Raw genomic sequence first — 7,988 nt, forward strand, 5'->3', positions numbered from 1 at the left:
TCAAAACCAACTGTGAGGAAAAAATGCTGTGTTGTGGAAATGTGTAGTTCCGTTTTCTTTCTTGCACTTAACCATATCTTACATATCAGGGCATTTAAACCATTAGACAACTCGTTTCCACTGCATATTTGCCTTCTCCTTACGTGAAAACTGGCTGTAATATAGTGTGTTATTCAGTCATGTGGGTAATTGATCATGGGCAATGAATGGCCTTTACCATGCTGTAACTTTTTCCTACTGCATTAAAAAATTGAGAATAAACAGAGCATGTGTTTCTGTTCATTGCCTTACATGTGTTCATTTGTAAATCATCATGTTGAATATCTGATGTACTGTAATCATGAAATGAACTTAGTTTTCACATATCATGGATAATTATTTAGCTTGAGGATTCTGTGACCTTTCTCATAACACTCTCAGCGCAACTTCAATGCATTCGATAATGTTATTTTCGGTCTGTGTTTTAACTGGGTATCATAGAACCACTTCCCCTTCAGTTGAGAAATACTTTCATTAACAAACATTATTGAACATAATTCTCTGTGGTCTATATGCATTACAAAGTTTGGAATAAAACAGTTTTCAATAAATATTCATTTTTCTTTCATTTAATATTCCTGTGTGTTTTATTTATTCAAATTTCTAGTCAATTCATACACTATTTGGCTGCAGGATAACAGCTACAGGTTATTATATGCAACGAGTTAGCTGTTGGGCATGAATGCAGATGTACATGGCTTAACCATATTTCTGCATCAAGCTATTCCTCTTGAAAGAGCCAATCATAGCCCAATTAGCTAAGGTGTGAGCAACACCAGGTAAGGAAGCAACTGGTTTTGTTGTGTGGGATGCTGTTCAGAGACCAACTACTCAGCAGGAAACCAATAGGTAATGTTGCACAGAGGATATTAAATATAAGTAAAGTAGTGTGGCATAAACAGTCATGGGTTCGGTATATTGATAATTTTTACTTATGGATCGTCTGACAGCAATTGAATAAAACACAGTTTTAGTGCCATACACGTATCGCCTTTTGTTTTCTGCAAGGCATCATCAGTGGCAGGCTGCATGGACAATTTCTTACATATTACGCTCCTGTTGCATTTTTGGTGTTGTTTTTCTTCTTATGAATGCCAGTTTGCGGTTTTTCCCCACATTCCACAGCACTTTGAATTGAACGCTTGTTTCAATGCCAAGTGGAAGAAGTCATGGGTTTGTTTGACCAATGTGAAAACATGTCACAGATGTCAAATAATACTAAAGTGGCAGATGCTTTAAGGTAGACACAAACCACAGTGGTGCATAAAACTTAAGGACTAAAGTAGCTTTCGCAAAATATGTCACTGTCAATTAACATAGCTCGATGAAACTTGGCCACACATAGAAAGAAATGCTACATTATAGCTCAGAATAGAACTGAAAAAAATACCAAATGAGATGAACAAAAATGATACTTTTATACAAATACAATAATTACACTGAAGTCGCCATGACTCATGGTGGTCCTCTGGACATTACAAAAGGCGGAACATCATTCTTAATAGATTGTGTGTTCACCACAGATGGCAGTCGATGCTCTAAAACATGTGCCCATGCTGGCCACATGGCTGGTAAAGTGTTATTGTTGTAGGACGTTCCATTCCTCCACCAGTGCAGTTGACGATTGCTATATAGTTGTTCATGCATGTGGACGTCTGCAGTACGTCTCCCCAACCTGCTCGATGGGATTTCACCCTTGGGAATGGGCAGGCCAGGACATTAGCCGAATATCCTTTTGTTCCAAGAGATAGAACGTTGCGTGGCTCTACTGACCTCCAAATCGTTCAGCAGGGTACACTCACCAATCAAGGTTATGTGACAGTCAACTCCTTCCCACAAGCGTGTCTTTTAGAGGTACTTTCGACCCTAAATTCATTTTTATGGACGACACAGCATGACATCATCAAATAGCACAGGTGGAGGAGCTCTTGGTATGAGAGGATTTTCAGCAAATGCTTTGGCCTGCCCACTCCCTCAACTGAAATCCCACTGAGCTTGTTTGAGATGCATTGTGGAGGCATATTGCAGCATATCCATATGCACCAACGTCCATCCAGCAGTTGTCAAGCACACTGATGGAAGAATGGAACTTCCTACCACAATAACTCCTCATCAACCTTGTGACCAGCGTGGGAGCATATCGCAGAGCACGCATTGCCATCCATGGTGTTCATACACCCTGTTATGTACCAGTCCCATCGTTTGTAATGTCCAGAAGACCATAATGAATTGCGGTGATTTCAGGTCATTATTGCCTTTGAATAAAAGTGTTACTCCTGTTCGTCTTATTGCATATTTATTTCAGTTATCTTCTATGCTATATTACAGCAGTTCTTTTTTATGTGTGGTCCAAGTTTCATCGAACTATGTTACTTGGCAGTGACACAGCAAGCATATGCTACTCTCATCCTAGACTTTTGTACACTAGTATATATAGTCTCCCACTTGGGGGAACCACGAATCGGTACCTGGAATGGCAGAACACTGCTACAAGCAAGAAAACTAAAAAACCTCACAAGTGATACGAAAAAGAATAACATAAAGCTGGTAGGAGTCGATGAGGTAAGATGGGATGTATGTAAAGGAATACAGTAGATGAATACATAATGTGCTATTCAGGAATGGTAAATAAAATGGCTAAGCGTGTTGAAAATGTAGACTACACAAGTGACGAGGCATAAAGCTGAAAGGAGTACAAAAAGATGTATTGATTATCCACGTCTATAAACCACCTTCAGAAACTGATGACCAGTTCGTAAAGGAAAATAACAGAGGATAACCAAGGCTGCTGCAAAATAGTAATGGGCGATTGGAATGCCAGTGTAAAAGAATGGAAGGAGTGAACCACAGTAGGCAACCATGTTCTTGGAAGGAGGAGTGACAGAGAGGAATGGCTTATTGATTTCTGCTGAGAAAGACAGCTATTGTCCGATTAAAATTACTTGATTGATAATGTCTATCACTTGCTGCTACAGTGTTGCCACATTGGCTGCTGGCTTCAATTCAGTTATAGGTGACTCATAAACAAAGTTGGTCACTTCACAGATGCTGTTAATATGTAATGCGGAGCAATATGGGATGTGGCCATTGTGAAGCATGTCAGAAATGTGAGATTCTCTGCCAATAGCTGATTTTTTAAGTGACCAGTGACGGAACTGTGGTAGACAATACATTTTGTAGACCTGAATTTAAACTCACGCCCTAAGCTAACCACAAACACATGATGTGGAATGTATCTGAACAGTCTGTTGCAGATCTAAAATCACGATCGCTTTTGATTGAAGCTAACCTCTATAAGCAAACTCAATCAGAAAAAATTCAGTTTCCATGCTAAAATCAAACTGTAATTCCTCACTATCATTGGTTACCTGAAGTTACCCTCACGCTGGCTACACAAGCTGCTGTGTTACCAACCAATGAGCAATCCTTGTTGGCTCCTCGTTGCAGATTATAGGCAATGCAGGCACATTCCAGACGAAAAAAGAATTATAGGAGGAAAAATAAGGGCAAATAAAAAGTCAATATAATTATGAAAAATGTTGTGGCAAAGAATTTGAAATAAATTACATTTAAACCAAATAATTGAATATAAATAATAATCAAACTCTTTTGAATAGATCAATAAATAAAAAATTAGCTACATTCGAATGTACAACTTATGGCACATCACGTTTATATACTAACCACCATGCTGGGCCACATCGCTGACTTACATAGGTATATTTATGACAGTGGTCACCCAGTCGCAATGATGAATTGTGGCCTTAAAAAATTCAGCTTCAAACAATGTTGTGCAAAGCTTATATAGTGAAAGCCAACCTCTATGATTGTGATAACTAAATGTGACACCGAATCGCTTCTTGTGCATAAGTATCCAGTAGTGTTCGGTTAGTGCTGTGTGTGAAACGTGTGTATTTTATTAGCATCGCTTTTTGTGTTTTCTGTTTTTGTGTGGTTATCATTGATTGTAAAATCAGAAATAAAAGTACCAAACCTATTATCCAGAGTCCAAACATGTCAAGAAAGAATCATGGGTAAGGAACTGAAAGTGAAGTGACAGGTTGTTGTGGCAGTCTGGCAATGGCGAACGGTTTGGCATGATGTTGAGTGCTCTGATTGGAAGAAAACAGCTCCAATGCGTAAAATGCAAGAAAGATGTACCAGAGGTTGAATAACAAGTTGCATAGAGAAACAGGGCAATCTAGGAAAAACTGACTAAAAGAGGACTGCAGTGCAACTGAAGAAGTAGATAGAAAGGGAACATATGATCTATTGTGCAACAGAGTAAAGAATGCAATATGAGATAAAAACAGACCCAGAAATGCTGCTGTCTAAATCCTTGACAAAGACAAAAATATAGTGCACATAGATGGAGAGGATGTCCTCCAGAGAGGAGGAAATTACTGAAAAGAGCTATATGACACAGATCACAAAATGCAACACTGGTACTTGAATCATGAACAGTGTGCATTATGATGAGAGATGACCACCAATTAGAATGGAACAAGTAAAGAGCGCAATAGCTCAATGAAAAACGTGATAACTGAAGCTATAAATATGATAACAGGAGAAATATTGAAATGCTTGAACTAAGAAGAAGTAGGAGAAATATTGAGGTCACATAGCAACATATATCACAGTGTTGACTTCTGACAACAGTAATGATTTCAGTACCAAAGAAATAGGGAACCAAGAAATAAGTCAGCAGCGAACAGTTAGCCTCATTTTACATACAGCCAAAGTTATGTTAATAATCATTAATAAAAGACTAGGAAAGATAATGGAAGAGAATTTGAATTAGGAGTAATCTGGTTTTAGGCAGAATACAAGCACAAGAGGTACAAGAGACCTAGATATGTGTTTTATGGACCCAGAAAAGGCATTTGATAATTTGGCTTGGGGTAAGCTTGCAACTAGAACGAAGGAAAGAGAGTGGACTGGAAAACTAGACAACTTATTGATTCATTAAACGTTTTTAAAAAAGTGTCGGTGAAAGTGAGAGGAGGAAGTACTAACTGGAAACAACCAGGAAAAGGAACAAGAAAAGTCTGCTGTGTCTCCGACCCTCTTCAATTTATATTTGGGAAATATGACTGACTACTCTCCACAAGATGACAAGGAGGCAAAAATTGGAGGAAGAAGAATGTTGTGTTCAAGGTTTAGAGATGACCTGATTCTTACAACAACAGATGAAAAAAAATTACAGGATGTGGTGGACACCACTGAAACTAAAAGAAGATTTGTGGGTTAAAAATCAATACAAAGAAAAGAAATGTAAAGAAATTTGGAGGAAATAAAAGTGTGAAGAGAATGCTGAACAGAGAAGTATTAGGACAAGTGCAAAGCTTTAAATGTCTAGGAAGCAGGGTAGAAAACCAGTGGAAGATCAGTGCAGATATTAAAACCACGATATCAATGGCTAAAGAGGCGTTTTGTAAGAGAAGGGGAGTTTTCTGTAGCAAGATGGACACAGATTTGAGAAAAAGACTAATAAAATGTCTCGTACGCAGCGTTCTTCTGTATTGTGTTGAAAGATGGATAATTATTACAAAGCCGAATAAGGCTGGTGGCTTTCGTGATGTAGACAGGGCCAGTTTAGAACCAAGTGACACAACCCGCCACTTGGTAAGCAAAGCTGAGAGGGGCGCCAGACAAGTCGCAAAGGTTAAGTTTTCTATAGAGGACATAAAACACAGCTGGTAGCGGCCACTTGGGACGACAAGCCCAGAGGGGCTCCAGAGCGCCCATATACGAAGTTTGTGTACAAGATAAATTGTAATTAGTGGCGGAAACATGGGGGAAAATGTACAACGGAAAATGGGGCAGGGGTCGCCAAATTATAAGTAGCTTGTGTGGAAACATGTTCTTGAACTGGCCCTGCAAAGCTAATTACAGAATACAATAAAAAGAAGGAAAACAAACTGGACTGGACATACAGGCTGCTTACAAGTTGTGTCACATATCTCTGTAGAAGAGAGTATTGATCAAAGCGAGAAGAATAGTCCGTATAATTGTGTGTACCAAAACCAATATTTGTTGACATATGACGCATTTTACTTGTGACTAGTAATTTGTAGAATTCAGTGGTGTAGGCAGGATTCATAAGAGATAGCATACAATACACAAGTGTGGACAAATGCAAATCTTCGAGCAGTCAAGGAGGACAAGCATCAGGATCGCATCAGTATCGACATATGGGCAAGAATTGTCGACGGCAGACTCACAGATCCACATGCTTTATCAAATAGATTAACAGGTGTTGTGTATCACTGATGAATTACCAGCACAATTGGAGAACGTTATCCTTGCGCAAAGATGACGACTGCAGCTTATGCACGACGGGGTATTATTTCATTTCTCACGAATCGTGCAACAGTACCTCACTGCAACGTTTTGTGGGTGATGGATTCGTCAGAGAGGTCCAGTAGCACAGCCTCCCCATTAATCTGATCTTGATCCGTTGGATTTGCAGCTATCTGGACATTTAAAGGCACTGGTGTATGCTCAATCCAACGACAAAACTACAGACACTACAGGAGCATGTGACCAAAAAGTATGACGCAGTTTGAATGGAGCCAAGTGTATTTGAGAGAGTGCGCGATTCCGGTAGAGAAGGACTGACAGATGCATCGGTTTGTGTGGTAATCACATTCAGCATTCTGTATAACAGACAAAGGGCAGATGGGAATGACAAGACAGATTGCTCCATATCTCGACAGGTGTTGGTCTCTGGACATATTCCTCCTACAGGGATATGTGGCACTTCCTTTAAACACCGTTGTACTGATAAAGAAGGAGTGACTTGTAAAAAAAAGTCTTAGAAGGTTATGTGTAAGGGAAGAGAATGCAAGGAAAGAAGAGATTACAAATCCTGGATGATGTGCTGAACAGTTGCACATCCAGCAACATTAAAGAGGACGCAATGGCTAGCAGGAAATGGAGATGCAAAGGAACTTCTAACGTAGCAGAAAACTGATGATGATAATGTTATATCATTTTATTTGTTGCGGTGTTTTATATTGTTTTACGTCGTGTTGGAACATTGATCTTGGTTTGTACTCTTGGCTTTCAAGTGATGTACTGTTAACTAAACTCGTCGTTTGCGTAATATGTTTGGTGATGAAATCTTGGTAAAGCTCTGTTAACGCACTTAATTGCGAGTTCTTGAGTCTGTAAAGAATCGCTGTGTGATTGCAGGTTCGCTTGCCAAGTCTCTAGCGTCTCTCCAAATGCACGTCAACGTACATATCTGGAACTCTCTAGATATTTATGAGAATATGATTATAGAAGAATAATTAATTTCTTGTCTCAACTATTAATCAGTTAAGATGAACTCTTTTATTTCTTCTGGTACAACATAATGTGTCTATACAGCTGTAGTAGTTTCATCATAATCATAACGAGTACAATAGTCCGAATAACAATAGTCGGAAGAATTACTATTCCGAATGACAACCAAAACCATATATAAATCAGAGACGATGGCATTGTTCACATCTCTCTTCGAGACCACAGCGTCTTTGACACTCTTACACATCGCACAGTGTCAAATAGCCACTTCACCAATAAAACTTCATAGTAAATTGTGACACTAAAGTGATCGTCATCATGAGTTGTATCAATAATAAGGTGGAAAAAATTACAATAAAGAAGCAGTCTGCCTCACTTTCAGCAACAGGTTCGTCGCTGGACACATAAGCAAATTACTTCTTCATTCTCCTGAGACGAGTTTTCTTTTCTCTTTCAAAGTCTTAATAAGATCCAAAATTTTCAGCAAGAATTTGTGCATCTTTTATCACACTACTAAAGCTCTCTTCTGATCTCATTCCTAAGTAAGCTGCTAGCACTACCAGTTAGATCCACAGAACTCTGTGGATTTATAGTAACTCTTTTGAGAATGTCAGGAAGAGGAGTCACAACAGCTGTTGCTCTGGTGAAGGGCGCTTTCT

The sequence above is a fragment of the Schistocerca cancellata genome, chromosome 7 (assembly GCF_023864275.1).
Source record: "Schistocerca cancellata isolate TAMUIC-IGC-003103 chromosome 7, iqSchCanc2.1, whole genome shotgun sequence".
NCBI lineage: Eukaryota > Metazoa > Arthropoda > Insecta > Orthoptera > Acrididae > Schistocerca > Schistocerca cancellata.